Below are 19,052 nucleotides of genomic sequence, written 5' to 3'. Positions count from 1 at the left end.
GGACTCGGCGAGTGCACTATGGCGACTCGACGAGTCTATACGTGTTCACTGACTCTCTAGGATCCCCTCCTGACACGTCGAGTACACCCCCAACTCGACGAGTCCCACCTGGCATGAATCGCGGGGCCACAACGACTCAACTCGCCGAGTCTCAAGAACAACTCGGCGAGTTCCAGATTGACTCAGTCCACCTGTCAACCCTCTCTAACTCTCCCTGACTCACTAAGTCAATCCTTAACTCGGCAAGACCACTCGCTGAGTGGTTAAGGACAATCTTCATGCTACTCGTCGAGTCTGTTCTTCGGACTCGGCGAGTCCATGCCATGCATCAACTCAATCTTGGTTCTGAGGTCAGATCCGCTCCATCAACTCATAGATCTGGCCCTCCTAAGCTCATTCATCACGTAAAGTCACAGTCTTGGCTACCATGCAACACCTACAAGGCTCTTTTTGGAGAAATGACCTCTAAGATGGCAACCCTAGTCTCCAAACCCAAAAGGAGGACATAAAGCATGGCATTTGGGGCTCTCTAGATCTGCTAAGGTCCAGATCTAGGTACCATATCCCCATGGGGCCTCTCACACTCCTAATACAAGGCAAACAAGGCATGAAGAAACCCTAGATTTGACCATATCAACAAAAATACGAGAATAAGCTCTGAATGATATCTCAATAAGCTTCCTCTGACAAAATGGAAGTAGATCCAAGCTCCCCAACTCTCCAAGCTTGATTTCCCCCTTCCTTTCTTGCAAATACACACAAAATTGGTGAATAATGGCCTCTTATCTCACTCACAAGAACTCTCAGCTGTTTAGGTGCTCTCAAGGACAAGGTAGCCGCAATGAAGGGCCATAAGGTCCTTTAAATAGGGCTTAGGACCGGGAAATTAGGGTTTCATTAAACAGCACGGACTCGCCGAGTCCATTCCTTGGACTCGCCGAGTCCAAGCGCGAACCCGCGTCCAGAACCGCGATCCTACTTGGCAAGTCTGAGCTCCAAATCGCCGAGTCTCCTCACAATATACCAAAAATATATGAATAAAAGATACCTGGAAATCCGGGCTATTACAATTCTCCCCCACTAGAACTAGACTTCGCCCTCGAAGTCTCGCTCTGCAAATAGCTCCGGATGCTACTCACGCATCTTACGCTCCGGCTCCCAGGTCATCTCTGACCCCTTCCGATGCTGCCACTGAACCAACACCAGGGGTACCTCCTTGCTCCTCAGAACCTTGACTTTCCGATCTCTGATGGCCACTGGTCTTTCAGTATAATTCAGGCTCGCATCCACCTGAATATCCTCTAATGGAACCATCGCCGACTCGTCGTCTATACACTTCCTCAGCTGCAACACATGAAAAGTGTCGTGAATCTGCCCCAACTCTGCTGGCAAATCCAAACGATAGGCTACCCGGCCTACCCTCGCGATCACACGGAAAGGACCAATATATCGGGGCCCCAACTTGCCCCTCTTCCAGAATCGAATCACTCCTTTCCAAGGAGAGACCTTCAGGAGAACAAGGTCACCGACCTGTAACTCAAGCTCGGACCGGCGCCTGTCTGCGTAACTCTTCTGTCGGCTATGAGCGGTCAACAACCTCTGTCTGACCTGCTGGATCTGCGCTGACGTCTGAAGCATGATCTCTATACTGCCCATCACCCGCTGTCCAACCTCTCCCCAACAAATGGGGGTCCGACACCTCCTCCCATACAACAGCTCAAAGGGTGGCATACCAATGCTCGAATGATGGCTGTTGTTGTAGGAAAACTCTGCCAATGGCAAATACGCATCCCAGCTACCCCCGAAATCCAACACACATGCCCGGAGCATGTCCTCGAGCGTCTGAATCGTCCGTTCACTCTGGCCGTCTGTCTGGGGATGATATGCGGTACTAAAATGCAGTCTAGTACCCAACTCCTCATGAACCTTCTTCCAGAATCTGGAAGTGAAGCGCACATCACAGTGTGAAAGAATCGAGATCGGCACCCCATGCCGAGATACCACTTCCCTCATATACACCTCCGCCAATTTCTATGCTGAAGAACTCTCGCTGATAGCAAGGAAGTGAGCGTTCTTCGTCAATCTGTCCACAATCACCCAAATTGCATCAACTCCTCTGGCAGTCCTTGGCAATTTGGTGATGAAATCCATAGTGATCTGTTCCCATTTCCATTCGGGAACCTCCAATGGTTGCAACTTACAATGCGGCCTCTGGTGCTCGGCCTTAACCCTACGGCAGGTCAAGCACCTCTCAACAAACCACGCGACATCCCTCTTCATACAGGGCCACCAATACTCCTTTCTCAAATCCAAATACATCTTAGTGGCCCCCGGATGGATCGAAAATTTCGATCGATGCGCCTCCTCCATCAAAATGATACGTGTTCCTCCCACAAACGGTACCCAAATACGCCCCTGAAATGTCATAAGCCCCCGACCATCGGTAACGAACTCTGAAACCAAACCAACAACCTGTTCCCTCTTCTGCATCCCAGGTTGCACAACCTCGACCTGTGCCCCACGAATGGTGTCCAACACTGGAGCTATCATGGTCAATCTCAAACATACATCCCGCAGTGGGGTGCTCTCCACCCTGCGGCTCAATGCATCGGCTACCACATTAGCCTTGCCTGGGTGGTACAGGATCTCACAATCATAATCCTTGACCACATCCAACCACCTTATCTGACGCATATTCAGGTTGGGCTGATCCATCAAATACTTCAAACTCTTATGGTCTGTGTATATCGTACACCGAACCCCATACAAGTAGTGACGCCAAATCTTGAGGGTGAACACGACTGCCCCCAACTCTAGATCATGGCTGGGATATCTCGTCTCATGAGGCTTCAGCTGCCTCGATGCATACGCTATCACATGCCCTCTCTGCATCCGCTATGGACACTCTCAGAGGCCGACTCAACGCCTCACGACTAACACTGATATGCTGACTAAAGGCCAAAGATACAAAAGACCGACTCGCACCCGAGTCAAATAACACCAATGCAGGTAAAGAATTCACAAGAAAAGTACCAGCCATGACATCGGGTGCTGCGCGGACCTCCTCCGCGGTCAGCTGAAAAGCTCTCCCTTGTGCCCTCGGCGCCTCGGCCTTCACTGGCCGACTCTCTGTAGCTCGGATGGTGGCAGGGGCAGATCCCTGAGGTGCTCCCTGAGATGATCCTCACAACTGCGGACACTCTGCCTTCTGGTGTCCGGTCTGATTGCAGTGAAAACACACCGCAAACCCCTTGGGGCAGTCCTTGGCCATGTGCCCCTCCTTGCCAGACTTGTAGCAACATCCCGCTCTACAAACTCCATCATGACCCTTGCCACACTTCCCACAAGTGCGGCCCTTCTGGCTCCCTGGTTTGGGATCAGCGGGCTTGGCCCGCTTGGCTGCCGGCTGAGACTGTGCCGGTCGCCAATCCCTCCCCTGAGACTCCGCCTCCTCCTTGGCCTGAGTCTCTAGCTCAATCTCCCTCTTCCGGGCATTTTCCTGAAGCTCAGCAAATGTCCGGTACGAGGAGTTCGCCGCGAACTCCCGAATGTCTCGCCTCAAGATACTCAGATATCGGCTCATACGTGCCTGCTCGGTGGACACGTGGTCAGGGCAGAACATCGCCCTCTCATGGAACATCTTGGTGATCGCTGTAACCAACTCAGTACCCTGCTTGAGGTTCAGAAAATCCTGGGTCAAACGCTCCCTCTCCACCTGGGGAACATACTCATCTCAGAACATGGCAGTGAACCTCTCCCAGGTCACTGCCGCAAGCTCAGCAGGCGTAAAGTGCGCCACCACAAACTTCCACCAGTCCTTCGCTCCCAAGCGAAGCTGGTTCAGCGCAAACCGAACCTTCAAATGCTCAGGAGATGAGCAAGTGAAGAAACACCCCTCTATGTCAGAAATCCACCTCATAGCTGCCACCGGGTCCTGGGTCCCATCAAACTCTAGTGGTTTTGTGTTGCTGAACTCCCGGAACAGCAACGCATCACCACCTTGCGGCCTAGCGGCAGCAATAGCTGCGGTGGCCGCTGCAACAGCAACCTCAGAAAGAGCGGCATAACGCTCGTCAAAAGTCTCAATCAGCATGGTCTTAATAGACCCGAACATCTCTGGTATCTCTGCCCTAATGGCCGCAGCCACCTCCTCGTGGATGATCCGCGGATCTCCTCATCACTGGTATCACTGCTCTCAGGCATCAACGTGCCCTCACCATGATGTACCTCTGAAATACAACATACGATAAATTAGAATCCATTCGAGCATACTCACACTCGAAAACTCATCCATCCTTGATCATTGGTATTCCAAAGATTCTTACTTGGGCTGTACACCGCTCCGGTGCTTTCAGTAGTACGGGCCCAATACTACTGTCCGCACCGTATCAGAATACACCCCAAGTCCTCCTCTTCGGATCCCAAATTCCAAGTACTCTATCATGCACAGGCTACTCTCTAATAGATCTCTCATAAGCCCCTCGCTACTACCTACTCACTCTCAAGCATCTCATAGCAGCTCACCTCTTCCTAGGCTAAGGCATCACAAATCAGGCCACTCTAGTCCTAATAGGAATACTTAGCCTACTCTAGCATGCGAATACATCATATCAATATCAATAGCACATAACATGAGGGTATTTTGGGAAATCACCGTTCGGGCGCGGACAGATCGTACACACACTCTGCTCTGCGTTTTTCCAAAATCTTTTACTCTTTTTGAAAATACTCTTCAAATCCTCAGTTTGAGTTCAAATACGCCCGAAGGTGTACTCGAATCCCTCAAACCAAGGCTCTGATACTGTAGATGTATATTGTAAAAAGTCGAATAGTGTGTATTGTAGTGTTTCGCATTTTTATGTTATTTTACTAAGTCAATTTTGTATGTGAAGTGTAAATGTTTAGACTTAGTATATTTTTTGTATGTTCCCTATAAATAGGGACTTAGGCTTGAAGTAGAGAGACAATATCGAAACACAATATCTCTCTTCAGCTTACTCTGTAATCAGTCTTAATAAAAACAAGATCTGATTAATATTTACTCTTTGTTTTCATCTTCTTTAATCATTCAAATCTATCTTTTCTTTTCCAAATTCTCGATAACAATTCTCATCAATTGGTATCAGAGCAGGATTCAAACTGCTTAGATCTGATTTTCGTATAAGAATCATTTGCTTTTTGAGTTGCAAAATTTACTCAAAATTTTCCGCGCATTTTTGGTTTTGAAAATCACTTTTGATCTTCAGATTTGAATCGATTCTGTATTTGAATTGTTAAGTCGAGTAATCAATTAGTCATTTTTGATCAATTCATTTGATCGAATTCTGAAATTCATCAAGTTTTCAAGTTTTCATATATTTTATGTGTTCATCAATGGCGAATTTCAACATGAATACAATGACTTCTTTCTCTCACTTGCTTGGTTCCTCAACTAAAATTCCGATGTTGATTCCAGAATACTATGATCAGTGGGCTGATAGAATGGAAGATTACTTAAATGGAATTGATGAAGAACTTTGGAATTGTATCGATGGAACAGTACAAGCTCTTGCTAATGTTCAACAGATTGGATCATCCACTGCATCTCCTGGTGTTGAAGAACAACGAAAACGACTGAAGAATAATGAAAATAGGTGCATGAGGGAACTAAGAGGTGCTCTACCTCCTGTGGTTTACAATTACATTCGTAGTTGTAAAACAGCCAAAGACATCTGGAATACTCTAAAAGAAAAGTATCAAGGTAGCGAAAAGACGAAGATCAATTATGTGAAGCAATGTCTGGTTGAACTGAAGGAATTCATACAAAAGGATGCAGAAACTCTCGAAAGTTACTATGATCGTCTGAATGAGCTTATGTTTCACTGCAATAGGTATGGTATCACTAGATCTCTCATGGAATTCAATTTAACTTTCATTATGGGTCTTCGCAAGGAATGGCGAAGTGTGAGCATGATGATTAAGAATCAACAAAGTTTTGATACAACTAAATTGAATGATCTCTACAATCAACTGAAAACACATGAATGTGAGGTCTCAGAAATGTATGAAGAATCAAAACTAGTTATTGGTGGTCCTTTGGCTCTTGTTTCAAAGGTATCAGAAACTGATGAAAAAGATGGTTCAGATGAAGAAGGATTTTTTATGAACTCCGATGATGAAGCTGTAGCATTCTATTCAAACAACAGAGTTAAAAAGTTTTTCAAAAAGCCTTTTAATCCAAAAGGAAAGATGAATGATGCAAAAAATGTTGTCAAAAGGACTGGAGGGGAAGAGAGGAAAAAAAATGGAGAAAATTGATGAAAAACAGAAAAATGCGAATGAAGAGAAAAAATTGAAAGGTGATTCAGGAATTTACTGTCATTATTGCAATGGTGCGAATCATTTCGCAGCTGATTGTATGTTGCGAAAGAAAGAAGAGAAGAAAGAAAAAGTTAAAGATGAAGCATACTACTCCGAAAAGATTGAAGAATTACGTGCAAAGACCAAAGGAGTGTCATTAGTTGCTAAGGGAGAAGCTGCTGAAGAAGAAAGTGGAACTTATCAGATCTGGTCTTCAGGATCTGATGATGAGGAAATGAGGCATACCACACATGGAGCAATGTTCGCAAGTTTTGAGGATTGCGAAGAGAACATTTCAGGGAGATGTTTTGTGTCTAAATCCACTGACAAGTCACCCATGACAACCAAGGTACGTGCAATTCTTGAATCTTTTAATATTCCTTTATCTGCTTATGATGCTGAAATTGTTTCATTTGATGATACTGTGGCTTATTTTGATTCTGTTATTGTGTCTGCTAGTAATGAAGCTAAGAAATTAAATGTGCAACTTAGTGAGACACGAAGAGATTTAGAATTAAAGAAGAGCAGAGTTTAAAATTTGGAAATGCAAGTCAAAAATATAGATTGTGATAGGAATAATCTTACTAACGATGTTAGGATATTACTAGCACAAAGAAACATATATTGTAATTCTGCAAAACGACTGTATGCAAAATTAACAGCTTTACATCATTCTTCTAATATTAGCAAAGAACAACATAGGAAACTTTTACCTTTTCTTGAGTATGAACGTGAAAAAGTTGATGTTGTTTCTTATGATTGCGAAAGCACAATTGCTCAATTTGACAAAATACCTGATGATAGATATACTTATGGTATTGTCAAAATTGATGAATTTCTGAATGCTGATGAGTTGGTTAACATTGTCAATGAAAGTTTGACAAAGAGTGAACAAGTGAAAATCATAAAGAAAACTGAAAATTCAACTCTTTCCTCACAGTTGAATTATGCTGATATTGATGAAAATTCTGATAATGTAAGTGAAATCAGTGTGATAGAAGAGGAAGAAGAGGTTGATTGTTCACAATTGTCAATCATTAATATTACATCTAAGATCAAAGGTAAAGAAATAATAGTTGATTCAATAATAGAGGATGAAATTGATAAACCTTCAACTTCGCAACATTGTAAATTTGATAATGTGGAAGTTGAAAGCTGGAAATCTGATGACACAGATGTAAATAAAGAAGAAAAGAAAGTTTCAACTGAAACACCTCAAAGGGTTGTAGTTGATCAAGTGTTTGAAAATACAACAGAATTTGACAAAATTTTAAATGATAAAGGCGCACATTATTTGGAAACCAACACTGTGGTATATCCAAATTTTGTATGTACTGATAAAACCATTTTTCCAAATCAAGTTTTGTCACTACTGGAAATGTTGAGAAAGTTCATCCTGATTTCAATAAAATGATTGAAAAAGATAATGAAAAGTCCACGACTGAAGGTTTTTTCGCATATCAAAACACAGAAGAAAACAATTTAACCAAAAATCCTTATGTGTTTCAAAAACAAAAATCATCACAAAAATGGGTGGTTAAAGGTGAAAAATCAAACAAAATTTTTGAAAAAGTTGAAAACCCAAAGGTTGAAGTGAAATTAAATTCTCATGAATTCAAATTGATGGTTGGAAATTTTTCAACAGAAAATAATGTTTCAAAAAGAAAAGCAAGAAAAGCAATATTCTGGCAAGTTGTGTCTAATGAAAAATTAAGAGATGAAAAAGAACATATTTCAAAAACATCATCAAAATTTCATAAACAAATAAACTCTGTTGACAAGGTTCCATATATTCGCAAATATGACAACAATCGAAAATTTGAGAATTCGCAAAAATTTGCAAATAATCAAAAGTTTCAAAATGTTGGCAAATTCACGAATAATTCATCAAGTTTGAAGAACTCAACTCAAGCCAAAATGAAATTTTCACCAAAACAACCATATTTTCCAAATCCTTCAATATCAAAACCAACCAAAGTTTCATACACAAAAGGAAAATCTGATGTAAGTACGATCAATCATTGGTTTGAAGGAAAAGGAAAGAAATATCAAAGTGGGAAGTTTTCAGAAGAACAAATCAAAAATGCATTTGATAAGTTCACAAATAATTCTTCAATTGATAGTGCATCATCTCATAATTCGCAAGTTCCAGTTCAAAAATGGAAACCAGTTATCAAAAATGCGAATGTTGTGAAGGATAAGATTACAATTAATGGAAATCCAAAATTATTGAATAACTATATTTCCATATCTAGAACTGATGATGTTGATATAATGGATTATGTTGCAAACAAAGTGAAAACATGGTTTTTAAATTCCAAAAGTTTGTTTCATTCTACTAATGATGAACCCAAAAAGTCTTGGGTTCCTAAATTTTTCCAATAAATGCAGGTGATATGTGACGAGTAATATGATATGAAATGGTACATTGATAATGGTTGCTCTCGTCATATGACTGGTAGAAAGGAAAATTTGCGAGATTACAGAAGCTTGGAAAATGCTGGAGTAGTCAAATTTGGAAATAATCACAAGTGTCAAGTGAAAGGATATGGGAAAGTCACAAATGGAAACTTCACAGTAAACAGAGTTGCATATGTTGAAGGACTTCAACATAATTTGATAAGTGTATCACAACTTGTTGTGGGTACTGGAAATCAAGTTGTATTTAATGAAGAAGGAAGTATCATTTCAAATGCAAAGACGAATGAAATACTTCTCAAATCCAAAAGATATGGTGATATGTTTACACTGGACATCAAACCGATTGTGGGAAAACCAGCTGTGTGTTTATTATCAAAAGCATCCAATGATCTCAACTGGCTTTGGCATAGAAGATTGTCACATTTGAACTTTCGAAATATAAATAAACTTGTAATTGAAGATTTAGTTCGAGGGTTACCAGTACTAAAATTTGACAATGATTCTTTGTGTGCAGCTTGCGAACAAGGAAAACAACATCGAAAGGGTCATCCGATTGTGATAGATTCAAAAATAGTTGATCCATTGGAACTTCTTCACATTGATCTATGTGGACCATCAACTGTTGCAACAATAAATAAAAAGTGGTATATTTTAGTTGTTGTAGATGATTTCTCTAGATTTACGTGGGTGTTTTTTCTTAGGTTGAAATCTAAAGTTGCTCAGACGATGATTGATTTTATCAAAAAGATTGAAATTAGTATGAAGAAGAATGTACAAAAAATTAAAAGTGATAATGGTTCTAAGTTTAAAAATCAAACTCTTGACATTTTTCTCACAAGCAAAGGCATTTTGCATAATTTTTCATCACCATATACGCCACAACAAAATAGAGTAGTTGAAAGAAGAAATCGATCTCTATGCGAAGCTGCCAGAACCATGTTAACATATGCGAATCTACCTCAATATCTTTGGGCAGAAGCTGTGTCCACAGCATGTTTTACTCAGAATCGATCATACATTCATCGACGATTTAATGTTACTCCATATGAAATAATCAATAATCGGAAACCTAATGTAAAATTCTTTCATGTTTTTGGTTGAAGGTGCTTTATCATGAATCTCAAAGATAATTTGTCCAAGTTTCAAGCTAAAGCTGATAAAGGCATCTTCTTAGGATATTCACAGAATTCAGTTGCATACAGAGTGCTAAATAAACGAACAAGAAAATTGAAGAAACTTTCAATTTAAAATTTGATGATTATTATCTTAAACAAATTGATAGTAAATTTGATAATAAACCAATACTTGTGGATTCAAATACTCAAATTGATAATTCTGAAATAAATGATTTTGATTATGACTTAATTTTTGGAATTTCTGATAGGGCAATTGATGTAGAAAATAATGCTCCTGATAATCAAACATCAGAATCCTCAAAACATACTGATGAATCAACGATAACTTGTGAAAGCACACCAGATGTTCGTATGGAACAAGAACATCAAGTTGAGGGGGAGCATTCGCAAAATCAACAAGAACATCAAGTTGAGGGGGAGCATTCGCAAAATCAACAAGAACATCAAGTTGAGGGGGAGCATTCGCAAAATCAACAAGAATATCATTTTGAGAGGAAGTATCAAGATGCAGATCATGTTGAGGGGGAGCATGATGAAATAGAGACAATTAATCTTGATAAAAATGAAGAATTTCATGAAGTTAATGATAACTTTTCTGTTGCAGGATCTGAAAATGAAGATATGTATGAAGATGCACCATTAGAATTTGATCCAAATTTTCCACCACTCGACGAATGGACACGAAATCATCCAAAAGAACAGGTAATTGGGAATCCACAAGAAGGTGTGTTAACTAGAGCTCAAATTCGTGCGAAAAATGAGGTATTGAATGTAAACCAAGAACTTTGTATGTTTAATGTTTTTATTTCGAAAATAGAGCCAAAAACTGTAAAGAATGCTATGGAACACTCAGATTGGGTTGTTGCTATGCAATCTGAATTGGCAGAATTTGAACGAAACAAGGTTTGGAGATTAGTTTCTAAACCCTCTGATGTTTCAATTGTTGGATTAAAATGGATTTTTAAAAACAAAACCGACAAAGATGGCAATATTATTCGAAATAAAGCAAGACTAGTGGTTAAAGGTTATTCGCAACAAGAAGGCATTGACTATGAAGAGACATTTGCACCTGTTGCAAGACTTGAAGCAGTTCGCATATTTTTAGCCTATGCAGCTCACAAAGACTTTGATGTTTATCAAATGGATGTTAAATGTGCATTCTTAAATGGAAAACTTGAAGAAACAGTGTATGTTGAACAACCACCAGGATTTGTAAACAATGAGCATCCTGATCATGTGTATGTCCTTGACAAAGCTGTATATGGGTTAAAACAAGCACCAAGGGCCTGGTACGCAACACTTACAAATTTTTTGAAACAATCTAAATTTAAACAAGGATCAGTTGACCCCACATTATTTCGCAAGAAAGTTGGGTGTCATCTAATGCTTGTTCAAATTTATGTTGATGATATTATCTTTGGTTCGACTGATCCAGCATTGTCAATTGAATTTGAAAATTTAATGAAAAGTCAGTTTGAAATGAGCATGATGGGAAAAATTAATAATTTTCTTGGTTTAAATATAAGACAGAACAGGGAAGGAATCGTAATCAATCAAGAAAAATATACGAAGAACTTGCTTGAAAAGTTTGGAATGCTTAATAGCACAAAGCTCAAAGTACCTATGGCAGTAGGAACAAGACTAACTCCTTCGTTAGATGCTCCTGCTGTTGATCTGACACTGTATCGTAGCATGATAGGGTCTTTATTGTACTTAACTGCAAGTAGACCTGATATTATGTTTTCGGTTTGTTGTTGTGCAAGATATCAAGCTAATCCAAGAGAACCTCATTTGACTGCAGTGAAAAATATTTTTCGCTATCTAAAAGGAACCGTTTCTTTAGGACTTTGGTATCCTGCGAAAACAGGATTTTTCATTCAAGCTTTTTCAGGTTCCGATCTAAGAGGATGTACTTTGGATAGAAAAAGTACGACTGGTGGATGTCAACTATTGGATGGAAAGTTAGTGAGCTGGCAATCAAAGAAACAGACTTGTGTGGCTATATCAACCGCTGAGGCAGAATACATATTTGCGGCTGCTTGCACTTCGCAAATTATTTGGATTCAGAGTCAACTTCGTGATTATGAAATAAACATGAAAAATATTCCTTTGTATTGTGATTCACAAAGTGCAATTCGCTTTTGTCACAATCCAGTGCAACATTCAAAGACAAAACACATTGCTCTTCGATATCATTTTATTAAAGATCATGTGGAAGATTGGAATATTGAAATTCATTTTGTCAAAACAACTGAACAACTTGCTGATATTTTACAAAACCTCTTGATGAAAAATCATTTGTTCGAATTTTAGCAGGTTTGGGGATGATTAATGCGAATTCAATTTCATCAACACAAGAATAACAGTTTTGTTCAGCAGATAAGCGTCAACATCATTCAGAGGTTACTGTTCATTCAGAGGCTTCGCATGGCTTCGCAACCACATCTTTTCGCATTTGAGCTCATACTCACTACGGTAAGGTTTACGCATAATTTTTTTTTAAATTTTGAAAAATCAAAAATCCAAAAAGATTTTATTTTGTTTGTTCTTCAATTTTGAAAAAATCAAAAATACAAAAAGATTTTATTTTGTTTGTTTTTTTAAATTTTGAAAAATTCAAAAATCACAAAAATATTTTTGTTTTCATTGTTCTTTAAACTGTGTGTGTTGAGAATTTAATACAGGGCTACAATGCGAAGAGGTCATATATTTGTGTTTCTGTGGGAAGGTATTAAATTTCTTTTACAAACTAGTTAGGATGTCCCTAGAAGCATACTGCTGTATGTAGACCAAAAGCCTCAACATGACTCTATGTGTGACAAGAAAGCCTTAATGAAATTCTCTCAAGAAAATTTCTTCCCAAAAAGGATTATATTTGCATAAGTCAAAATGAGCTACCTTACTCTTCTCAAATGAGTTAAGAGTTTTCTGTCTTGGTCATTATAACAGAGGTACACTTCGTTTCTTATCCAATCTTTTTAAACCAAACAGTTCTTACACTCCAAATTTTTTTTTGAAGAGATTTGTCCTTGAGGTCTTTGATCAAACCAATCAAAACCTAGACAAATCACAATTCTGTGTTTAAGATCTAACATCATGAGTCCGTGATGAAAGTGAAACCCAAAAATCATACACCTTAAGGAATTGACGGGGAACTTTGTTCCAGATTTTTACAAAACCTTTGTTTCAGTATCAAAAATTTCGAAACTTCAAATCATATTCAATTCACATGTGTGGTCTTGATCAAATATTTACAACCAAAAATATTTGTTACCTAACAAGATCCAAAACAAATTTTCTTTTGAATATGATTTCAGTGTAAGTTTCATTCGCAAATTCTTGTCATGATAAATATTTTCACAAGCCAACTTGTCACTGACTACACTGGTCAAACAAGTAATTTCATTTACAATTTCTCACCTTATGTTAAGGCTGATATGTAATGAAATTTCAAACCAACCCAAAATGACTTTTAAAAGAAGCCCTTTGATACTTCTTTACAAGTATTCGATTGTAATTCACGGGAAACTACACAAGCTGTTGATTATCTCTCTTGATGATTAACGAAGCAACCTTTGCCTGGGGTTTTACTGCATTCATGTCAAATTAACTTTTTGACATCAAAACATTCCAAATTTTCTTGATTCTTATCTTATTCCATTGACATATTGCACACACGAAATCCTTGAGGTTCTGAGTAAAACCAACTTAGACTGATGATTTCTCAAGTCTGGCATATGACTTCACTTTAAATCCCAAAAGTGAAAGAGCCTTGCTTCCATGCGAAGGGTTTTACCAGTTCGGATTCTATAACGGATACTTGACAGGCTGTATACTCAAAATGGTTGGTATTCTATCCGGTTTTCGAGGAGATGTGACAGTTACTTTTTGAAACATAGTCATCTTTTACAGTAATGATCCGAGTTTCAAGGTGCCACATCGGATAACATTAAATGTATCCCGCTTTAATTTCAAATCAATTTTGAGTAACCTATAAAAGGGGGATCAAGAACACTATGTACGGTTACGCAAACAAGAACTCTCACAAAACTTCAAAGCTTACACCTTGATCCAAACTTCCAATTTCTTTCAAACCCTAACAATGGCAACCACAAATTCCAACACTGATGAGGTTCTTTCTCAATCACTAATGAAGATTCAAAGCACCAATTACGAAGTTGATCCCACCGTTTCTGCGTATCAGAAGACTTGAAGATGCTTATCGTGGCTTTGAAAAGATCACCGTTATCAATAGCCATGTTCAGGTCATTCCCCGTTCCAATGGTGTGGCTATCTCGTGCTGCTTCCACGGCTTCATACAATCACACGGCGGATGTGATTACTTTCAATCTCATCAACAACAAAAGGGTTAAATTGTCAAAGAACTTGTTTGTGGAGTTCTTGCAGATTCCAAACAACCCACCGTTTATTAAACCTGTAAACTCCCAGATAATTCATATGTTCAATGAGATGGGACATCAACCGGAGTTGGAAAAGATCAGTGACTTCAGGAAGTCGGGATTGCCATGTATCTGGAATTTTCTTTTTGGTATTTTTCTACGGTGTCTTACCAGAAGATCAGTCGGCTTAGATAGAGGAAGAGTCGAAGTCTATGCCATGGTAATGGGCATATACTATGACATCAATGTCGATTACGCAACTCAACTGTGGAAAGAATTTGTGAAAAGCCTGGAAAACACAAATTCGGAGAAGGGGATCTCTTGTGCAAGATACTGGAGTTTAATTCTGGAGAAAATCTACAAGAAAGAAGCTATTCCAATAATGCAAGATTTAGAAGTTGCTGAATTTTCCTTCTACCAATTTCCAAAAGTTGTTGAAGATGATGAAGCTATTTTTACGCGTGTGGCTCGTATTCCGGATGCGATGCTTCGCAAAGTTTCTCCCACTCAAAAAGTTTTGGTGAGATATTTGCGAAACATCGATACAACTGATCAGACCGGCGTGTTACCAGATGTTGCTACACCATCGAAGAAGAAGAAGGTTAGCAAGAAAAGTGCGAAGGGTTCATCTTCACCAACTGTACAAGATGAAGTTGGTCCAACTGAAGAAACCTTAGCCAAATCGAAGAAGGAACTTTTACCTTCCAAGTCTAGGGTTCTAAAACAAATTCGCAAAGCGGAAGTGAGTAGTAAAGGAGTTACTATTCGCAGTATTCCTGCACCAGTGTCTCCAGGAAAGAAACACCAACGGGCTGAAGATGTTGCGAAAAACATGCAACGTACGCTTGTAAAACGGAGGAAGATGGTGATTCGCAATGAATCATCAGATGAAGAAGTCATTCCCGAAACTCCACCTGTCACAACTATGGTAAATGTCTCTTTACCAATACTTTCAACTTCGCAAATTTCCACTACTATTTCACAAACCCAACCACTCGAAATAGTTCTTACCAAGTCAGTTACTGAGGAGGTACCTATTTCGGATATGGTTGTCAACGTATCTGATATGGGGGCACCTATCTCGAGTGTTGCATCCACAATACAAACATCCTTACCTATTACCACTTTATCCACCACTTCATCCATTTTTTATCATGCCCTTCAAAATCCTTTCACAACACTTTTTCCATCCCAATCACCCGAAAATCCTCCACCTTCGCAACAAATGTCTGATACTGAAGTCGAAGGAGGTGCTTTTGGAGGAATACTAGATGATATTCCTTTTGATTCAGAAGAAGAAGATATTCCTGATCATATGCTGATGAAAGGAAAGCAGTTTAAAATACTGAATCAAAAGTTAAAGGCTATTATCCAATCGCAAGCCGATTCTGGGAGAATGTCTTCAATATCAGCAATGGAGGTTGATGTCATGATTAAAGGTCCTGAGAAAAGAATCACGGAGAAAGTAGATCAAACCGATAAAAATAACGAACTCAGAGTTAAAGCACAAGGGAACAATTTTACGTCTGCAGTTCAAGATCTTAAAACTACTACAAAAGAACGACACATTCTTTTTGTACAAGACGTCAAGAAAGTTCGTGAGGATGTCAACTTCAAAATTCAGGAATTGAAGTCTGAACTTGCGAAGGATCTTCAAGATGTGCATACGAGACAAGAAGATCTTCAAAAGAAAATTGTGGAAATTTCTTCTCAACTCCACAAACTCAATAATATTCCTGTTATTGAAGATCAAAAAGCTGCAACAATGGAGAAGTTTGATCACCTGATAAAATTGGTCACTGAGCTTAAATCAGCCGTTTCGCATTCTTCCTCATCGCAAATCATTACTCCTGAATTCTTGTCTCTAAAGATTAATACTTTAGAACAAGCTATTCAAAAAGCTCTTGCTCCGCTTAGAAATTTCACTTCTTTACTTCCGAAGAGTGTTCCACCTGTTTTCACAGGGGTGCAAGGGGGAGAGAAAAGTCGAAGCAAAGAAGACGAGGCTAAAACAGTGGGAAAAGTGATTTCGACTCAACTGGTAGCTACTCTTCCTATTCCTACAAAACCGATTTCATCAACAACAATCACTACAAAAACAATTTCCAAGGGAATTGTTATTGGAGAAAACGAAGGAGGTTCAAGCTCAAAACCTCAGAAAGATGTAACAGGAAAAGGAAAAGGAATTTTGTATGAAAAGTCGAAGGAGGAGTTAAAAGCTGATGTTGAGGCTGAATTGGAGAGGATGAGACAAGTTCAGAGCATCATGAGACAAAGGGCAAGTGATCCTCCCTCCATGAACAAAGGAGATCATGCGAAACTTTACTCTTATGAAACTATAGAGTCAAAAGTTGTGGGTAGAGAGATGTATGAGTTCGAGAAGAATCCTAAAAGAAGTTACGATATTGCGAAATCAGATCATTGCCAATTGGACTTCCCAATTAACGAAATGTTGTTCATCACAGCTCAATACAAGATCAGTGAGAAATTTGATAATCCGGATGATTACACTCATATGAAAATCAGATTTCATGCTGTTCTTGGGAAGAATCCAGATGAAGTATGGTCCTTGATGAAAATTAAAAAGGTGCTTACAATAAAGAAGGATGTTCTGTTTGAAGACATGCTTCAAAATTTTCGGTATTTTGTCATCAGAGCTGACAACAATCAATATGACTTCACAGTTGCTGATTTTCCGTTGATGAACTGCAACGATCTTATTCAAGTAGCTCTGATCCTGAAGCATATGGAAGAAAACAAACTCAAAGGCTCTGAGACAGATGTGTTCAAAGTTGGATTCGCACATGTGAAGACATTTATCGATAACTATTTCGATTGTCTGGCACTTACTGATGAAGAATTAGTGAATGTGCTAGGAAGAGAAGTTCAAGTTCCATGGGAGGATACTTTGACACAATTTGCTCTGTCAAAGTATGTTGTGGGTGAGATATGCCGTAAACCTTTTGGCATGGTGTTTTCAGGAAGAGATACTAAAGGAAAACCGAAGAAATTTCTATTCAAAGCTTCAGAGATTGAAAGATACAATTCTTCACAATATACGCACTTCATTGTACATATGAACAATTGCAAGAAAAATAACGAAGGAGACAAGAAAGACTTGAAGAAGGTGATCTCCTGGTATGGAGAAGTGCGAAGAACAATTCACTATGCAATTCAAAAGCTTTTGAGTTGAATTGCATCGACTGTTTACAAAGGGGGAGAATGTAGATGTATATTGTAAAAAGTCGAATAGTGTGTATTGTAATGTTTCGCATTTTTAATGTTATTTTACTAAGTCAATTTTGTATGCGAAGTGTAAATGTTTAGACTTAGTATATTTTTTGTATGTTCCCTATAAATCGAGACTTAGGCTTGAAGTAGAGAGACAATATCGAAACACAATATCTCTCTTCAGCTTACTCTGTAATCAGTCTTAATAAAAACGAGATCTGATTAATATTTACTCTTTGTTTTCATCTTCTTTAATCATTCAAATCTATCTTTTCTTTTCCAAATTCTCGATAACAAATCTCATCAGATACCAAATTGTAACACCGTGAATTTCAAAATAATTTTTCGCATAATATAAAAACATTTTCATTTAAATTTTGATAAAACATCAAGTTTAAAACTCCAATCCATATCATACAAAATCCCAAGATCACATATTATAAAAATCCCATGCGTGTGTACAGATCAAGCCGGCGCCTTCTCACGATCATCACTAGTACCTGAAACAAACAAGACTAACACTGTAAGCACAAAGCTTAGTGAGTTCCCCAAAATACCACACATAACACATATTACCCACTCGAGGCTATAACTCTGTGGATCCGTAGACCCTACTCTGTGAACCCACTGGTTCTATCTCTAGGAACCTTTCGGTTCCAACTCTATAAGCATGCACAGCATAAATCACATAGACATAATGCAGTACAACACATACCATACATATAGCATACACATACTTTGTCACATAACTCTAATTACCTACTCAAGGTAAAGTATAGTGAGAAGACTCACCTCGTATATCTCGATAACTCGCGAATCCCGGAAATCACTCGTGCTCGATCCTCCGAGCTATAATCCTCCTATAACATCATATATCTCTAATTAACACTTTTACCACTAAGGTTGACTACGCCTATCAAGTCAACACTGGTCAACTCTGGTCAACAGTCAACGGTCAACTTTGACCGGACTCGGCGAGTGCACTATGGCGACTCGGAGAGTCTATACGTGTTCACTGACTCTCTAGGATCCCCTCCTAACATGTCGATTACACCCCCAACTCGACGAGTCCCACTTGGAATGAATCGCGGGGCCACCACGACTCAACTCGCCGAGTCTCAAGAACAACTCGGCGAGTTCCAGCTCGACTCAGTCCACCTGTCAACCCTCTCTAACTCTCCCTGACTCACTGAGTCAACACTTAACTCGGCAAGACCACTCGTTGAGTGGTTAAGGACAATCTTCATGCTACTCGACGAGTCTGTTCTTCGGACTCAGCGAGTCCATGCCATGCATCAACTCAATCTCGCTTCTGAGATCAGATCCGCTCCATCAACTCATATATTTGGCCCTCCCAAGCTCATTCATCACGTAAAGTCACAGTCTTGGCTACCATGCAACACCTACAAGGCTCTTTTTGGAGAAATGACCTCTAAGATGGCAACCCTAGTCTCCAAACCCAAAAGGAGGACATAAAGCATGGCATTTGGGACTCTCTGGACCTGCTAAGGTCCAGATCTAGGTA

Source organism: Lactuca sativa, chromosome 4, assembly GCF_002870075.4.
Source record: "Lactuca sativa cultivar Salinas chromosome 4, Lsat_Salinas_v11, whole genome shotgun sequence".
Lineage (NCBI taxonomy): Eukaryota > Viridiplantae > Streptophyta > Magnoliopsida > Asterales > Asteraceae > Lactuca > Lactuca sativa.
This window is presented reverse-complemented; position numbering follows the sequence as displayed.